Raw genomic sequence first — 19,403 nt, 5'->3', positions numbered from 1 at the left:
GTTCGAATCTCCGTACTCAGTGTGTAAACACTTTCGACATTGTATGCAAAAATTACCGTTTTCTTCTGGTATTCATACCAAGTTTCGTAAATTTTGTCCTAAATTAAAGAGTGTGGAGAATTTTTCAATGCTTATATTTGATGAAATAGATGGTAATGAGCGCGTGTGTTATAACGTAGAGGTTTATTTAATTTTGCGACCATACAATAATGTACAGGTGGCAATGATTCGAGGCCTAACAGATGTTTGGAAACAGCCACGTATTATGATTTCGATAAGACTGACTAAAAAGTTACTCTTCGAAATTATATCGAAAGTTGAAGTCTCAGGATTCAAAATAGTTTCAATTCTTTCCAAGTTGAATGGTAGCAATATGAGGCTATGTCGTGGGTTCGTTTCACCTACTTCCGGGATTCGGTTCTTGAGTTTAAAAACACGAGAACTTTGGAGAATGAATGCTCTTAAGATAGTGAATGCAAAACTATTCTTCAAATGCTGCACAATGCTAAAGTGAGTACATATTGTATCTGTATGTTGTCTTTACTTTTATCGCATTTTAAAATGGGTTTTTCTTGCAACTCGCTAGGGCGGAACATTGGCTTAGCACACGATATTTGCCCCTGCTTCACCGCGGTGACGTCACACTACCGCTGTAGAAAGTGGCTACGCAGAAACAGCGAGTTATGAAGGGACCTGTAAAAGCGCGGAACAGTAGGGTCGACGGACCTTGGTAAAGGGTATTATATGATATTTGCCGTGAATAATTTGAGATGAAGTTAAGAAATTTCTAGAGAAATTAATGTAGGTAATTCACACTTTAACGTTTTTTGTTGTTGTTTTGTCGAAAAATTACAGTATTAATCAAAGAAAAGTTTCCCTACTCCTCAAGTACGTGTGGTGTTTGGAAAGTTGAAAGAATCGGATAGAAAGAAATTCAGTACCAGAGTGATCGACATTTTGTTTTTCAATATAATCTCCTCGAAGGTTAATACACTTCTCCCAAAAAATTTTAACTCTTTGACACCATCAGAAATCATCGACTAGTCAGGTTTGCCAGTAAACTGTGGAGATGACTTCTTCATTAGACTGAAATTTCTAGCTGCCAAGAACGTCTTAAGATTTGAGAACAGATGAAAGTCACCAGGAGCAATATTCATTGCAAATTTATTCCTATAATCAGAAGCTGCTGTCATGAATTACATTTCGGGACTTCAAAAAATATTAACATCAGCCTCTACTAACTTAATTTTAAAATAAGACTTTATGGAACGTTTTGGGTTTGTTTCATCCCTATACATCATGCATATGGAAGTTGGAATAGGGAGGGGTCAACCAACCACAGAGGACTTAATGGCTTCGAGGCTCTACGAGACAATATGCAATATTGTTGCAAATATTGAATAGTCATGTTCAATTTATAAAATTGTTCGTCGTACACTAATATCACAGAAACATAAAAACTATTAGAGCAGTAACCAAAATATTTAGTTACTAAAGAAAACCAGAAAAATGTATTTACTTACCATTTTAATGGATTACCTGACCAGTTTGCCACACTCTACACTAGATGTTGCAACGCGGAGAATGTTTTTAAGGTGGACATCAATTAGACAAGAAAAACTTTCAGCTCAGTTAAAGAAATTACGTAAGAAACTCATTTTCGATGAGGAATCAGACGTGCTCCCAGCCAGAGAGACGGTTGTTGTACATGTATTCTCTAATTTCACTTAGTATGTGTTCCACTGCTAGTTTTAGTATCTTGCCTCCGATCTGTGGAAAGCGTAATTCTAAATAAGCACAGATATATGTTACACACTTTTCCATTACTAATGGTATAGTTGGGATTAAAAACTAAAAAACTTGCATTACAAATCTATGGAAATTTCTGTCGGACGCAGGTACACTATTAGTTGTGTTGACTACAGAATTGTCTTCAGAATCATGTGACATTTGCACCGACACTGAAATTAAAAGAAAAGAGCGTGTTAATAAAAAAATCTTTTAATAAATGAAATTACAAGTGAAACAAATGTAAACTAAATAAATATTCATGACATTGCTAACAACAGTTGATGTTGTGTGTGACTGTACCTCACAAGGAAACATTTTATATTGATAGTAACATTGCCCAATTAAAAATTCGCAATCGATAGAGGAGTGAAGAAAAGTGAGAAATCCAATGTTTTACGGGACGACACCGGAAAACACAGGATATACAGAGGAAAGAAGGATCTGGAATCATATGAGGATAGGAATGCAAAGGATACGCTGACACAGAAAGAACTTCAAAATGACTAAAGTAATCAACATGACATTTACACAACAGTATACTAAGACAACATTGTACTCAAAGACTGTTCAATAACATTATATGTAATGCAATGTTGCCAACTGAGCACCAAATGAAGTTTTGTTATACGGCACGGAACACAAATTATAACATTTAGAAAATATAATTATGAATAGAACCATACCTGAAAAGTCTAGATGTACAGTCCGCGGCATAAAATTTGTTACAAAAATTCCAAAAGTCCAAATGAATAACAAACTCTTGCCCCGTTTTCTTATGCATTCCCGCAATACAAGTAGCAATCGATTAGTTGCTTCTAGTATTTATTCCAACTCCTGCCCGTCCTCCACTTCTCCTTTTCTAAAGCAGTGTGTGTGACGTAGTACCCTCTTACCATTCAGCTGAAAATGAAACAGGAATCAAGTTTACAATGTTATAGCTTTAAAACAGTCTTTTCCATTGGTTTGTTCTGAAATATTTTTAAGAGCCTAAATTAAAGGAAAGTCACACAATCTTTCCAGACCTTCATAAATATCTTTAGTTTCATTCTTTTCTATCTTTAAAGAGTGCAAACTAGTAAGATGCTCCCTAAAAAATCTATGGAAATTGCCAAGAGCTCTAAAATATCTCCGGACAGAAACGAATTTTGTTCAATGGTTCATTGAATTTCTTTTGAGTAAGTGCAAGCAAATGTTTCAGGGGCGTCATTTAGGCAGGACAGGAAGGTGTAATTCCCCTCTCTTGAGCTTCATATATACGTATTTTTTGATGAAATGTATAGTAATACACTAATAAAAAGTGAAAATCTTATGTCGCCGGGGAATCTCTTCCTTCACCCCCCCACCCGAGTAAAGTCTAAAAGACACTGGTTTTAACAACAAACCTATAGAGCTACGACAGCACATTGCTAAAGAGCTTACATTTGGTTTCAAGAGTTTAAAGTTTGATCTCAAGCCAGATCACTTCCTGGGTGACATTGAGAGAGGGAGAGAGATAGAGAGAGGGATTCAAGTATGGAGACAGAGGGGGATGATTTGTATACACAGGTTTAGAATTGGGGAAAAATGATCGGACAGCATTCGTATTATGACGAAAATTCTGATTTTGTGAAAGACAAGAAGGGAAGTTTTCGAACTGCGAGGATCACATTAGGCAGTTGTCGAATTAATGTGGAGAACTCTTTTTAGAGCATCAGATGATTACGAAAGGAGAGAAAGATCTTCAGAACTGGGGAATTAAGATTTTAAAAAATCTGATTTCGGCGACGGGTTTCGACCCACGAACGTTGTGGTTTTCGAACCATGACTTTATCTATTCTGCTACGGAGAATTCTATTACTGGTTCACATACGTTTCCCTTAGCTGCGTTGAAAGCTACCTTAAGGGGATATTCCAAAAGTTGACTCGGTAGATGCGCCGTTCAGTTAGGACGTAAACCTCTTGTAACTTAGTTACAATGTGCAAAATGAACTTCCTCTTGTTCAGGGCACTTTTTAAAGCTTTAAAATTTGTTACTATTGTTTTAATTAAGTTACATTTGATAGAACCATCTGATAAAGTAGTGCCAAGCTCTGTGCGTCATTGTCTGTTAGGTGAATGGTTAATGTAAGTTACTCCTACGTGGATGGTCCGAGCTTCCAATCAAGACCATTATTATTGATTATTTTATTTGAGCTACGCTCATACTGTATATTCCACAAGTTCAAGTTTGAAGTAATGTAGTCACAGCTAGTTTAATTCAAAATAATTTTCCAATATTATATTTGTTACTAAATTTACATGGCACTCCTCACTGTTTGTAGCCCTGCATAAATGCAAAATTGTTTTAAAAGTATATTTTACTTTCAAGTTTTATTGTTTTTTTAATTGTCCTTCAACTTTATTTTATAATTATTTTCTATTTCTTAACTATAACATATTTTCTATTTATATTGTATTCTATGTTACACGTTTATTATTTATATTTTATGTCTTACCTTTGAAGAGGAGCTTTTGACAATTCAGAGCAGCAGGGACATACACAGGATGCAGGCCTTTGCAATCAAGAGCTTTTGCCCCCACGAAATCACTACTTTTTTGTTTGTAAATTATATCTAATTTTAGAGATGATGATAGTAGGGGCGGATTCAGGGGAGTGCGTTTATGCGATCACATCCCCCAGAATAGGGAACTTTTTTTACTTTTTATTTATTTCATCTTTGTATTATAAACTTAAATTAAAACCTAAAGTAGATAAGCCTTACTTTCTTAAGAAAGTTAATTCTGCAGAAGAGCTACTTCTCCTTTTCTTAATTTGTTTTTCTTTTCTTTTCTTTTCTTTCTTTTTTCTTTTTTTCTTTTTTAGCAATCCCCTCTTACCTTGATTTGACTTCGAAGGAGAAGAGCTACTTCTCCTTTTCTTAATTTGTTTTTTCTTTTCTTTTCTTTCTTTTTTTCTTTTTTTGCAATCCGCTCTTACCTTGATTTGACTTCGAACGACCGCCCCTCCCAAACAATCATCCTGGATCCGCCCCTGGATGATAGACATTTTAGTAAAATATGCCCTCAATCGCTGAAATAAATTCCTGTCAATCTTTCGATCGTTGAAATAAATTTCTGTCTACGGCCCTGCAAAACAGTGACGATTTTAGGGAGTGATCAGTTAGTAATTCCTCCCTGGAGCAACGACACTTTCCCAGAAGGCATATCTCCGATAATTCAGAATGTGATTTGTGCATTATCACTTTTCACTCTCAGTGTTTTGAAACGCACCAAAAAGGAACTGTTCTGAAGTATTTACTGGTTCTCCCTATGACCCCATTTCAATATAGCCAACCTTGGACATATACACATCTGAAATATCACCTTTTATGTCAGTGATCCCGAAAACTATCCATTCGACACAAATATAGGATATTTTCGATTCTTTATTCCTGTCACCCTCCCATTGTCAACTCGAAGCCAACCAAGGCTTATTTTGGACTTACGCAGCATCCACAGTGTCACTTTTCATCTTTGCACATGAATTCGACACTAATTTCGTTCGTATTTGACTACTTTTACATGTTACCTTCACCTCTTGGTAGGGATTTTTTCAGTATCTCGCCCCCACAACTATGGAGAAATTTCAACCAACTAAGTATAATTATAAATTATTATCTGAAACACAACAGTACGGGTGATCTTTTTCGCAGAGGAATTCGTTAACTACTGTTTCAATATCAATGTATTGGGTTTTTTTGCTCTGCATGCTGGAGATTGCCAAAGAGCTAAACTTCATTCTGTACTATTGTGCTATGAATATAGTGGTTTCATTCACTGAATACTCACTTAGATGATGCTCTCGACACAGGAAAAGTGAGATACAGTTATAAAAGAAAAACGAAACGAAATATTTAAGTTTAACGTCCCACGTTATGCCGACTATGCTAATGGAGACAGTGATGGTGAGAAACGAATGAAATCGTTTAATGAAGAAAGTGGGAGGAAACTGGAGAAACCCGAGAAAACTCATGCACACGGTGTTTGTCCATAATAAAGTTCATTCACCGCGAGCTGGGATCTAACCAACAACTCCATGCACCATAGGTAAAGTTATAAAAGAATAGGCGTCTAAACAAATACAGAACACTACTATCAATGAGAGTTGTATAAGATTAGATTTTTGTTTATTTCTTTCTAAGTTGAAATTTCAATCAATCTTGATCTTCATTACTGTTCGAAATCCGGACCAACCAGTATTCCCTACTAGGGTAAAGATTAATTGATCGCCAACAGAAATCCAAAATCCTCTGTATAACCCCACGTTCCATTATTCCATATACACAATTAAGAGTCCAGCGTAACCTACCAGTTAGTAAGTTTTCTTCTTCTTATTATTATTTTTAACACCTCAAAAATATAGGATCATAATTGAACCACTGATTGGAAAAAGGGAATAAGTACATAAAAATATTTTTTCCACTTTTAAGCTTTTCTCACCAATTGCAGTGCTAGAATACAAGATTCTTCTTCTTGTCTTAGAGTTTGTCAGTTCTTTTGCTACAATTAATCAGTTATACACGTGTTGAAACAAATACAAATACGCCTCGGGAAGGTTTTTTAGCGTTTCTGAAAACTTAGGTCTGATGTACTTATTCCCTTTTGCTGGAAATAGTTGCTGCAAATAGTTGCTGCAAGGACGTGATAAATCTTTTCGGTAGACTTCACAGTCTATAGCTCCTTTACAACTTCCTTTTCATCTAAGGCTAAGTAGTTACATTTTAGACATTGAGGAAAAAGTGTGAAATTAATTAAAACCCTTCAAAGTGGAGTTACGAATCTTCAATGGACCCCATTTTGCTGTTGGCCTCGCTCAACGCACTCCCGTCACTGTTCAGGGTGCACGATGGAGTTTCTTCCTTTTAGGAATACTTTCTAAGACAATGCTAGTTTTTTTTACAACTGTTTCAATTGAGTTGTATTTGCTAGAACTGTCGGTTAAAGGAAACAAAAGATCCTATACTCAAACACAAATCATCTCTCTAGAAGCTCTAATGGAAAACGAAACGAATCGTCGTAAACATGTTACGTTCTTGAAGAGGAAAACAGCAAAACATTGATTGCACAAACGTATAATGGTATCATTTGTTTGCAAATTTAAAACTTATGGAAGTTGATGGCTTGATAGGTGAGGGGTTAGTGAACAGGAATTTTGTACCGGTGGTCCAGGGTTCGAATTTTTTCCGTTCTTCTTACGTTTTGTTTCTTTAAACTACACTGAGTTTGTTCATTCCAATTCTTTAAGCTTGAATTAAATCTAATACCAGTTTGTGAATTAAAAGTAGCTAACATTATTTTCAAATACGAGACGTTATTAGATGCTTGTCACTAGCTCACAATACTCAATTTTGATATAAACTCTTGCAGTCTTCATTTAACTCATTTCTTGACGTGTTTTGTTACAAAACTCATGAATCGCGGCGAACAAAATTGCTTTACCAGATAATGGTGACTGCTTTGAAACCAAATGACAAGTATGAGAATTAAACGTATCATATCTGTAGTTTGGTGTGGAGAAGAAACCAAATAGCGAACGAAAGGTTTAAGAACAACCACGTTATTAATATAAGCTATGCCATAGATTATTGACTTACATGATTAAAAAAAATCGAAAGAAATTTTGAAAGAACGAAAAATACTAACTTAGAATTTTGTAACTGGAGGCAAGGAAATCTAATTTAAACATACTAAAACATACCATTTAGCGCATATAGAGCGTGGATCTGTGCTCAAGGCGCTAGCTAATAATCTGGAGGTTCTCAAGTCGGAACCATGTGTGAATATTTTGTTTAAATTTAGAATTTTTGGTGATCATTAGTCGGCGATGACACACGTTTAATTGTCTTAAGGTATTTGAATATTTTGATCTTTCAATATTTGAATGATCAAATCTTCAATAATACTAATAATACTAATACTAATACTAATAATAATAATAGTTATTATTATTATTATTATTATTATTATTATTATTATTATTATTATTATTATTAGCAAAGTAATTCAATAACACGTTAATATCTTTAATTATTTCTCGATAACTACTCGAACTTAAGACTTTCTCGAATCTAAGTCGCACCCCGATTTCGCTGGGCTAAATTAAAGAAAAATAGTAATATGTTATGGTTTTACTATTACTAAAGCACTCTTTGATATTGGTCATTTTCGATTATTTTATATATCCCTCTCCCCTCTCCATGTTGGGGGCACGGTATGACAAAAATTATCCCAGGCCCGAATGTCATGTACGTTGAAAGTTTGATCGAAATCTGTTGGATGGTTCAAGAGTTGTTCTATTTATTTTTATATATTAATCTCCCGTTCTCTTATCCTCTCCTATGTTCTACCGTCAAAGTGAAAATATTAAAACAAAAGTTTCTACTCCCGAACGTCGTCTATATTGAAAATTAGATCGAGATCGGTCAGGTGGTTCAAGAGTTGTTAAGTTTTATTAATTTTTATAGATATCTCCCCTCCCCTCCTCCTACCCCACGTTCTACCATCAAAGAGATATGATAAAAACCACCCCAGGTCCGAACCTCATCTATGTTGATAATTTGATTAAGATCAGTTCGGTGGTTTAAGCGTGATGAAGTCACCAAGACAGCATTTTTATTTTTATTTTTTTACATAGTCCCTCCCCTACATTGTGACGTCAAGGCAAAAAATGAAAACAACCTTATCTATATTGAATGTTTGATTGATTGGGATCAGTCGGATTGTTCAAGAGTTGTCGGTGTACGATTGTTGTCGGTGTACGATATCGTTTTATTCATTTTCATATATTTACCCTCCCCTCCTCAAAATGAAATAACAAAAAGCTTCCCAGGTTCGAATTTCATCTATGTTTAAAATGTCATTGAGAGCGATCGGGTAGTTCAAGAGTTATTCACCACCGAACATTGTCACTTTTATTTTTATATTTATAGCTGTTATGTATCTTTACCCTCCTCTCCATCCTATACGTTATTCCGTCAAAGTGAAATGGTAAAATCCACCCCTCGCGTTAGTCGAGACGGGGACATATAGCCTCATTGCTGACGTCCCCATTCATCCCCCTTCTCATACCCTTTAGTGTGTTTAAGTTAGTTTTTTTTGTCTTCAGTTGCAAATTTCTAAGTTGTTTTTCTTTGTTTCAAAATTCTCGCATTTCTTGTATGATAATACAAGTTAATAATCTTTGACTTGTTTTATATTAATAGTCTGAGTTGTTCTTAAACCTTTGGTTTCCAATTTTGTTTTGTCTCTACACCAAACTACAGATATGACAAATTTAATTCTCATATTTTACATTTGCTTTCAAAGCGGTCGCCATGAACTGCTTAAAAGCAGTTTTTCCGTCACGAAACACCCAGCAGAAGGCGTACGATATCGTCTACAACAATGAGAGGAAACTCCGCCTTGTTACGAGACGTCACATGAAGCACGTTCCGTTCAAACACCTAAGTAAAGCTATCATTTTGCTTGTGGTGTGAAGATGGCTCACTACGAAGCTTCTGTTAAAAGCAGCGTGATTGCTTTAATTGAGCATGCGGGCATGAACTATAGCGAGGCAGGCGCGAGATATGGCGTTAACCGTGCTACAGCACGGAAGTGGTGGAGGAGATATGAGGAAACAGGAGATGTAAGACGTAAAAGAGGAAGTGGGCGAGAAAGTTTCCTCTGCCGAAGAAGACCAGAGTGTAATTGCCCAATGCCGTGAGCACCCTTTCATGTCTGCCCGACAGTTACGAGAGGAAACCAATTTTCCAGGCGATGTTACGACTGTCCGTCGTAGACTCAAATCCTTTGGTTTGAGATCATACAGGGCAGCTGTTAAGGAGCGACTAACAGAAGACCACATGGTTGACCGTTTGGAGTTTGCACAGTTAAATATTGCACGTGTGTGGGACGAGGTCGTTTTCACAGACGAAAAAATATTTTCCAGTGCAAACTTCGGGCCGAAGCGTGTTTACCGCCCCCCCTGGAAAAAGGTATGCCTCTGAATATCTTTCCCGTTCTGGTCGAATGGGACATGTAACTGTCCACTGTTAGGCATGGATATGCAAGGCTGCAAATTTCGGAGGAATCTACAGGATTTCTGGTCGCCTAAACGCTCACAAGTATGTGGAACATCTGGATGAAACGCTTCCGGAAATAAAGGCTCATGTAGGTGACGGCATATTAAATTTGCAACAGGACAATAGCTCGATACATAATTCAAATGTGGTTCAGACATGGTTGCAGAGGCAACCGGATGTCGAAATAGTTGACTGGGTTCCTCATGGAGCAGATCTGAACCCTATTGAAAATATGTGGGCCTCTGTTGCAAGAACATTGCGGGAAACTTGGTCGAACAATCCTCCACGAACATCTAATGATCTTTGGGAGCGTGTTGAAGATGCCTGGTCGATCTGTTGCACCCAACGCTATATCTCTTGCCTGGTGGATTCAATGCCACGGCGTATGGCAGCTGTAATCGAGTCCCAAGGGGACTATATACACTATTAATAAATGCTCGCCCACAACACCATCAGCCCTCTCGAGGGCTACCTAATTCGACCCACTTATTAACAAAATTTTATGAAATACATTACGCGACACCAGTGAATGTAAGTGTCTCAGTATGTTCTGCATTAATAAAGAGGCTAACGTGCGAGACTTGGTGGCCGAGTGGTATTATGCTTGCTATGTAAACCAAAACCGCCTGTAACAGTGGTTCGAATCTAGTGAAGAAGACCCCTACTTTTTATCACCAGGGATATTTGCAATACGCCTTCTGCTATGTCCGCCTTTGTACGGTCTATTATGACACATAATGTGGACCGACATAAGTTTTTACTTAGTAAACAATTTATAAATATATGAACAAATACCTAGGTATATTAGAGTAACAATGGAATATAGTACTTTCGTCCGACTGACGCCGCTCTGCAAATGTTCATTGTATTACACCGGAAGATGAATAAAATAAATTCTGGAAAATTTGATATAAAAATTGATACGTAATAAGTTAAAGACAAAATATGTAATTATAATCTCATATTTGAAACTAATTTCGACTACAATTAATTCTCTACCTGCTTTCATAAATAATCCAAACCAAACTTCGAGGTTTGGAATGCACAAACTAAGTGTAGCTAAGAGAAAAAAGTAACAAGAAGAGCAGAGATTCGAACCCACGACCACCAGCGTAAGAATTCCTTTTACTAACCCTTCATCTATCAAACCATGACGTGAACATGACTTTTGTTAGTTATAAATTTGTATCCAAGAAACACCATTAAGCGTATGTGCAACTACTGCTTTGCTCTTTTTCTCTTCAAAAGCGTAACATGTTTAGGACGATTCGTTTCGTTTTCCATTAGAGTTTCGAAAGAGATTATTTGTGTTTGAGTGTAGGATCTTTAGTTTCCTTTAACCGACACTTCTAGCAAATACAACTTAATTCACACAGCAGTTAAAAAAAACTCGTACTGCCTTAGAAAGTATTCCTAAAAGCAGAAGCTGCATCATGCATCCTGAACAGTGACGTAACTAACGGCAGTGCGTTGAGGGAGCCCAGAGTAAAACGGGGCCCATTGAAAATTCGTAATTCCACTATTTTTCCTCGATGTCTAAAATGAGACTACTTTAGCCTTACATGAAAAAGAAGCTGTGGAGGGGACTGCGAAGTCTACTGAAACGATTTATCACGTCCTTTCAGCAACAACTTTAAGATTTCGAACAGTAATGAAGAACAAGATTGATTGAAATTTTAACTTAGAATGAAATAACTAAAAATCTAATCTTATATAACTCTCATTGATAGTAGTGTTCCGTATTTGTTTAGACGCCTATTCTTTTATAACTTTACCTATGGTGCATGGGGTCCTTGGTTCGATCCCAGCTCACGCCGAATGAATTTTATTATGGACAAACACCGTGTGCATGAGTGTCCTCGGGTTTGTCCCGTTTCCTCCCACTTTTTTCATTAAACGATTTCATTTATTTCTCACCATTACTCTCTCCATTAGCATAGTCGGCATAATCGTGGGACATAAAAATTAGATATTTCATTTCATTTTCCTTTTATAACTGTATATCACTTTTTCTGTGACGAGAGCAACACCTAAGCGAGTATTCAGTAAATTAAACCACTAAAACCTATATTCATAGCACAATAGTACAGAATGAAGTTTAGCTCTTTGGCAATCTCCAGCATGCAGAGCAAAAAAACCCAATACATTGATATTGAAACAGTAGTTAACGAATTCCTCTGCGAAAAAGATCACCCGTACTGTTGTGTTTCAGATGATAATTTATAATTATACTTAGTTGGTTGAAATTTCTCCATAGTTGTGGGGGCGAGATACTGAAAAATTCCCTACCAAGAGGTGAAGGTAACATGTAAAAGTAGTCAAATACGAACGAAATTAGTGTCGAATTCATGTGCAAAGATGAAAAGTGACACTGTGGATGCTGCGTAAGTCCAAAATAAGCCTTGGTTGGCTTCGAGTTGACAATGGGAGGGTGACAGGAATAAAGAATCGAAAATATCCTATATTTGTGTCGAATGGATAGTTTTCGGGATCACTGACATAAAAGGTGATATTTCAGATGTGTATATGTCCAAGGTTGGCCATATTGAAATGGGGTCATAGGGAGAACCAGTAAATACTTCAGAACAGTTCCTTTTTGGTGCGTTTCAAGACACTGAGAGTGAAAAGTGATAATGCACAAATCACATTCTGAATTATCGGAGATATGACTTCTGGGGAAGTGTCGTTGCTCCAGGGAGGCATTACTAACTGATCACTCCCTAAAATCGTCACTGTTCTGCAGGGCCGTAGACAGAAATTTATTTCAGCGATCGAAAGATTGACAGGAATTTATTTCAGCGATGAGGGCATATTTTACTAAAATGTCTATCATCCAGGGGCGGATCCAGGATGATTGTTTGGGAGGGGCGGTCGTTCGAAGTCAAATCAAGGTAAGAGCGGATTGCAAAAAAAGAAAAGAAAAAAGAAAGAAAGAAAGGAAATGAAAGAAAAGAAAAAAAGAAACATGAGAAAGAGCTCTTCTGTAGAATTAACTTTCTTAACTAAATTAAGGCCTATCTACTTTAGGTTTAAATTTAAGTTTATAATACAAAGATGAAAAATACTTAGGATATGTTTTATTTTTAAAATAAACAGTATAAAAAGTTCCCTATTCTGGGGGATGCGATCACCCCAAAAACACCCCCCTGGATCCGCCCCTGCTATCACCATCTATATAATTAGATATATATACAAAAAACCAAGTAGTGATTTCGTGGGGGCAAAAAGCTCTGGATTGCCAAGGCCTGCATCCCGTGTATGGCCCTGCTGCACTGAATTGTCAAAAGCTTCTCTTCAAAGGTAAGACATAAAATGTAAATAATAAACGTGTAACATAGAATACAAGATAAATAGAAAATATGTTATAATTAAGAAATAGAAAATAATTATAAAATAAAGTTGAAGGACAATTTAAAAACATCTATAATACTTGAAAGTAAAATATACTTTTAAACAATTTTGCATTTATGCAGGGCTACAAACAAGTGAGGAGTGCCATGCAAATTTAGTAACAAATATAATATTGGAAAATTATTTCGAATTAAACTAGCTGTGACTACATTAATTCAAAATTGAACTTGTGGAACATACAGTATGAGCGTAGCTCAAATAAAATAATCAATAAGAATGGTCTTGATTGGAAGCTCGGACCACCCACGTAAAAGTAACTTACATTAACCATTCACCTAACAGACAATGACGCACAGGGCTTGGCACTACTTTATCAGATGGTTCTATCAAATGTAACTTAATTAAAACAATAGTAACAAATTTTAAAGCTTTAAAAAGTGTCCTGAACAAGACGAAGTTCATTTTGCACATTGTAACTAAGTTACAAGAGGTTTACGTCCTAACTGAACGGCGCATCTACCGAGTCAACTTTTGGAATATCCCCTTAAGGTAGCTTTCAACGCAGCTAAGGGAAACGTATGTGAACCAGTAATAGAATCCTCCGTAGCAGAATGGATAAAGTCATGGTTCGATGACCACAAGGTTCGTGGTTCGAAACCCGTCGACGAAACCAGATTTTTTAAAATCTTAATTTCTTAGTTCTGAAGATCTTTCTCTCCTTTCGTAATCATCTGATGCTCTAAAAAGAGTTCTCCACATTAATTCGACAACTGCCTAATGTGATCCTCGCAGTTCGAAAACTTCCCTTCTTATCTTTCACAAAATCAGAATTTTCGTCATAATACGAATGCTGTCCAATCATTTTTCCCCAATTCTAAACCTGTGTATACAAATCATCCCTCTCTGTCTCCATACTTGAATCTCTCTCTCTCTCTCTCTCTCTCTCTCTCTCTCTCTCTGTCTGTCTTTCTCTTTCTCTCTCAATGTCATCCAAAAAGTCATCTGACTTGAGATCAAACCTTCGACTCTTGAAACCAAATGTAAGCTTTTTAACAATGTGCTATCGTAGCTCTATAGGTTTGTTGTTAAAACCAGTGCCTTTTAGACTTTATTAGGGAGGGGAGGGGGGAAGGAAGATATTCTCCGGCGACATAAGATTTTCACTTTTTATTAGTGTATCACTATACATTTGATCAAAAAATACGTATTTATTAAGCTCAAGAGAGGGGAATTACACCTTCCTGTCCTGCCTAAATGACGCCCCTGAAATATTTTAGAGCTCTTGGCAATTTCCATAGATTTTTTAGGGAGCATCTTACTAGCTTGCACTCTTTAAAGAAAGAAAAGAATGAAACTAAAGATATTTGTGAAGCTCTGGGAAGATTGTGTGACTTTCCTTTAATTTAGGCTCTTAAAAATATTTCAGAACAAACGAATGGAAAAGACTGTTTTAAAGCTATAACGTTTTAAACTTGACTCCTGTTTTTTTTCAACTGAATGGAAAGAATGTACTACGTCACACACACTGCTTTAGACAAGGAGAGGTGGAGGACGGGGAGGAGTTGGAATAAATACTAGAAGCAACTAATCGATTGATACATGTATTGCGGGAATGCATAAGACAACTGGGCAAGAGTTTGTTATTCATTTGATCTTAGAATTTTTGTAACAAATTTTATGCCGCGGACTTTACAACGTTGCAGACGTCCAAGTATAGACCTTCTACTATTGAACGTATAAGTGGACTTGAAAATTCAATAACTTGCATTACATATCTAAGGACATTTTTGTCGGTTGCTAATCTAGATCAAAATTCATTAACCAAATACTGAATAACTGCTTTCAACTTACCGTTGTAATTCCTAATTGTGTTGGCTAAAGAATTATTTTCAAGATTATTTGGGATTTGCACCGACACTGAAATTAAAAGAAAAAAACGTGTTAATAAAAAAAATCTTTTAATGGACGAAATTACAAGTGAAACAAATGTAAACTCAAATAAATATTCTTGACATTGATAACAACAGTTGATGTTGTGTGTGAGTGTACCTTACAAGAGAATATATTATATTGATAGTAACATAGCCCAATCGAAAATTCGCAATCGATAGAGGAGTGAAGAAAATTGAGAAATCCAATGTTTTACGGGCCGACACCGGAAAACACAGGATATACAGACGAAAGAAGGATCTGGAATCATATGAGGATAGGAATGCAAAGGATACGCTGACACAGAAAGAACTTAAAAATCATTAAAGTAATCAACATGACATTTACACAACAGTATACTAAGACAACATTGAAATCAAAGACTGTTCAACAACATTATATGTAATGCAATGTTGCCAACTCAGCACCAAAAGAAGTTTTGTTATATGGCACGGAAAACATATTATAACATATAGAAAATGTAATTATGGATAGAATCATACTTGTGAAGTCTAGATGTACAACGTTGCCAACGTTCATGTATAGGCCTTCTACTATTGAAGGTAATTGGACTTGAAAATTCAACGATTTGCATTACATATCTAAGGAAATTTTTGTAGGATGCTTATCTGGATCTTAATTCATTAACAAAATACTGAATAACAGCTTTCAACTTACCGTTGTAATTCCTAATTGTGTTGGCTACAGAATGGTTTGAAGATAATTTCGGATTTGCACCTACACTGAAATTAAAAGAAAAGAGCGTGTTAATAAAAAAATCTTTTAATAGATGAAATTACAAGTGAAACAAATGTAAACTCAAATAAATATTCATGACATTGTTAACAACAGGTGATGTTGTGTGTGACTGTACCTCAGAAGGAAACATTTTATATTGATAGTAACATTGCCCAATTAAAAATTCGCAATCGGTAGAGGAGTGAAGAAAAGTGAGAAATCCAATGTTTTACGCGCCGACACCTGAAAACACAGGATATACAGAGGAAAGAAAGATCTGGAATCATATAAGGATAAGAATGCAAATGATACGCTGACACAGAAAGAACTTCAAAATGATTAAAGTAAACAACATGACATTTACACAACAGTATACTAAGACAACATTGTACTCAAAGACTGTTCAAAAATATTATATTTATAGCAATGTTGCCAAATGAGCACCAAATGAAGTTTTCTTATATGGCACGGAACACAAACTATAACATATAGAAAATGTAATTATGAATAGAATCATACCTACGAAGTCTAGATGTACAACGTTGCCAACGTTCATATATAGGCCTTCTACTATTGAAGGTATAATTGGACTTGAATATTCAACAACTTGCATTACATATCTAAAGAAATTTTTGACGGATGCTAATCTAGATCTTACTTCATTAACAAAATACTGAATAACAGCTTTCAACTTACCGTTGTAATTCCTAATTGTGTTGGCTACAGAATGGTTTGAAGATAATTTCGGATTTGCACCGACACTGAAATTAAAAGGAAAGAGCGTGTTAATAAAAAGTATTTTAATAGATGAAATTACAAGTGAAACAAATGTAAACTCAAATAAATATTCATGACATTGTTAACAACAGGTGATGTTGTGTGTGACTGTACCTCAGAAGGAAACATTTTATATTGATAGTAACATTGCCCAATTAAAAATTCGCAATCGGTAGAGGAGTGAAGAAAAGTGAGAAATCCAATGTTCTACGGGCCGACACCTGAAAACACAGAATATACAGAGGAAAGAAGGATCTGGAATCATATGAGGATAGGAATGCAAAGGATATGCTGACACAGAAAGAACTTCAAAATGATTAAAGTAAACAACATTACATTTACACAACAGTATACTAAGACAACATTGTACTCAAAGACTGTTCAATAACATTATATGTAATGCAATGTTGCCAAACGAGCACCAAATGAAGCTTTGTTATGTGGCACGGAACACAACTTATAACATATAGAAAATATAATTATGAATAGAACCATACTTGTGAAGTCTAGATGTACAACGTTGCCAACGTTCATGTATAGGCCTTCTACTATTGAAAGTAATTGGACTTTAAAATTCAACAATTTGCATTACATATCTAAGGAAATTTTTGTAGGATGCTAATCTGGATCTTAATTCATTAACAAAATACAGAATAACTGCTTTCAACTTACCGTTGTGATTCCTAATTGTGTTGGCTACAGAATTGTTTTCAAGATAATTTGGGATTTGCACCGACACTGAAATTAAAAGAAAAGAGCGTGTTAATAAAAACATCTTTTAATAGATGAATTTACAAGTGAAACAAATGTAAACTCAAATAAATATTCATGACATTGTTAAGAACAGGTGATGTTGTGTGTGACTGTACCTCACAAGGAAACATTTTATATTGATAGTAACATTGCCCATTCAAAAATTCGCAATCGATAGAGGAGTGAAGGAAAGTGAGAAATCCAATGTTCTACGGGCCGACACCAGAAAACACAGGATATACAGAGGAAAGTAGGATCTGGAATCGTATGAGGATAGGAATGCAAAGGATACGCTGACACAGAAAGAACTTCAAAACGATTAAAGTAAACAACATGACATTTACACAACAGTATACTAAGACAACATTGTACTCAAAGACTGTTCAATAACATTTAATGTAATGCAATGTTGCCAAATGAGCACCAAATGAAGCTTTGTTATATGGCACGGAACACAAATTATAACATATAGAAAATATAATTATGAATAGAATTATACTTGTGAAGTCTAGATGTACAACTTTGCCAACGTTCAAGTATAGGCCTTCTACTATTGTAGGTATAATTGTACTTGAAAATTCAACCACTTGCATTGCATATGTAAATAAATTTTTGTCGGATGCTAATCTGGATCTAAATCCATTAACCAAATACTGAATAACTGCTTTCAACTTACCGTTGTGATTCTTGATTGTGTTGGCTACAGAATTGTGTTCAAGATTATTTGGGATTTGCACCGACACTGAAATTAAAAGAAAAGAGCGTGTTAATAAAAACATCTTTTAATAGATGAAATTACAAGTGAAACAAATGTAAACTCAAATAAATATTCATGACATTGTTAACAACAGTTGATGTTGTCTTTGAGTGTACCTCACAAGTAAAAATTTTATATTGATAGTAACATTCCCCAATTAAAAATTCGCAATCGATAGAGGAGTGAAGAAAAGTGAGAAATCCAATATTTTACGGTCCGACACCAGAAAACACAGGATATACAGAGGAAAGAAGGATCTGGAATCATATATGGATAGGAAGGCAAAGGATACGCTGACACAGAAAGAACTTCAAAATTATTAAAGTATTCAACATGACATTTACACAACAGTATACTAAGACCACACTACTCAAATACTGTTCAATAACAGTATATTTCATGCAATGTTGCTAACTGAGCACCAAATGAATTTTCGTTATATGGCACGGAACTCAAATTATAACATATGGAAAATATAATTATGAATAGAACCATACCTGTGAAGTCTAGATGTACAACGTTGCCAACGTTGAAGTAGAGTAGGCATTCTATTATTGATGGTATAATTGGACTTGAAAATTCAACAACTTGCATTAGTCCAGTCCCTGTCCATAAGACCCGTAGGAATTTTGAGGTGGACTAAGTTTCTATTCAGATCCAAGTAAGACACGTCTCAGTGATGGAAAAAATCTTGGGTGATCTTCTGGCAACCCGGGCATAAGTTGGCAAATTGGAAATTCAGTATGGCGGCCATGCGAAAATGCCATATTTACGTAAAACACGAATATCTCATCATTGAATGAAGCTAGAAACTTCATTGTTGTACCGAATTCAAGATAATGAACACTATAATCAAGAAACATTCGTAACGTCGCAACATAGTGCCGCAATTTTTAAATATGGCGGGAGGTTTTTTCGAAATTTCGATTTTTTTCTTACACTATAATCATTTGTTCGAAGATAACTACGGAACTATAAGAGATTCCATAAACATACCTGAAATAAACGGGATAGAGCATAATGAGGGCTTTCCAACGATACCAATATCTTTTCTCTATCTTTAAATTTGACGGAGTTATTGAAATTTTAGTAGCTCAAGGTGTTTGGCTTCAGATTAAGTTTTGAAAGGTTAAGCGCTAAAGCAAAACCATCCATGATTTTTCTGCACAAGTTTTAATGCTGATAAATTACTCTAAGATGTTATAGTGAGATTTCTAGGTAAAAGTGCA

At 35.6% G+C, this 19,403-nt stretch overlaps 1 long non-coding RNA gene across 1 annotated transcript in view; it reads right to left on the bottom strand.

The window, feature by feature from the left end:
• Nucleotides 1–18,146, bottom strand: part of LOC145684607 (uncharacterized) — an 85,021-nt gene extending 66,875 nt beyond the window's left edge. Inside the window, exons 1-6 of the long non-coding RNA XR_014131338.1 lie at nucleotides 18,094–18,146; nucleotides 17,337–17,402; nucleotides 16,584–16,648; nucleotides 15,828–15,892; nucleotides 15,072–15,137; nucleotides 1,524–1,961 (exon numbers count right to left, since the gene is read on the bottom strand). This is a non-coding gene — a long non-coding RNA (uncharacterized LOC145684607). The remainder of the gene's footprint in view (nucleotides 1–1,523; nucleotides 1,962–15,071; nucleotides 15,138–15,827; nucleotides 15,893–16,583; nucleotides 16,649–17,336; nucleotides 17,403–18,093) is intronic.
• Nucleotides 18,147–19,403: the final 1,257 nt, after the last annotated feature.

Source organism: Thermobia domestica, chromosome 5 (assembly GCF_964235325.1).
Source record: "Thermobia domestica chromosome 5, izTheDome1.hap1.1, whole genome shotgun sequence".
Lineage (NCBI taxonomy): Eukaryota > Metazoa > Arthropoda > Insecta > Zygentoma > Lepismatidae > Thermobia > Thermobia domestica.
The sequence above is the reverse complement of the archived record's forward strand: the minus strand, read 5'-3'. Positions and strand labels throughout refer to the sequence as shown.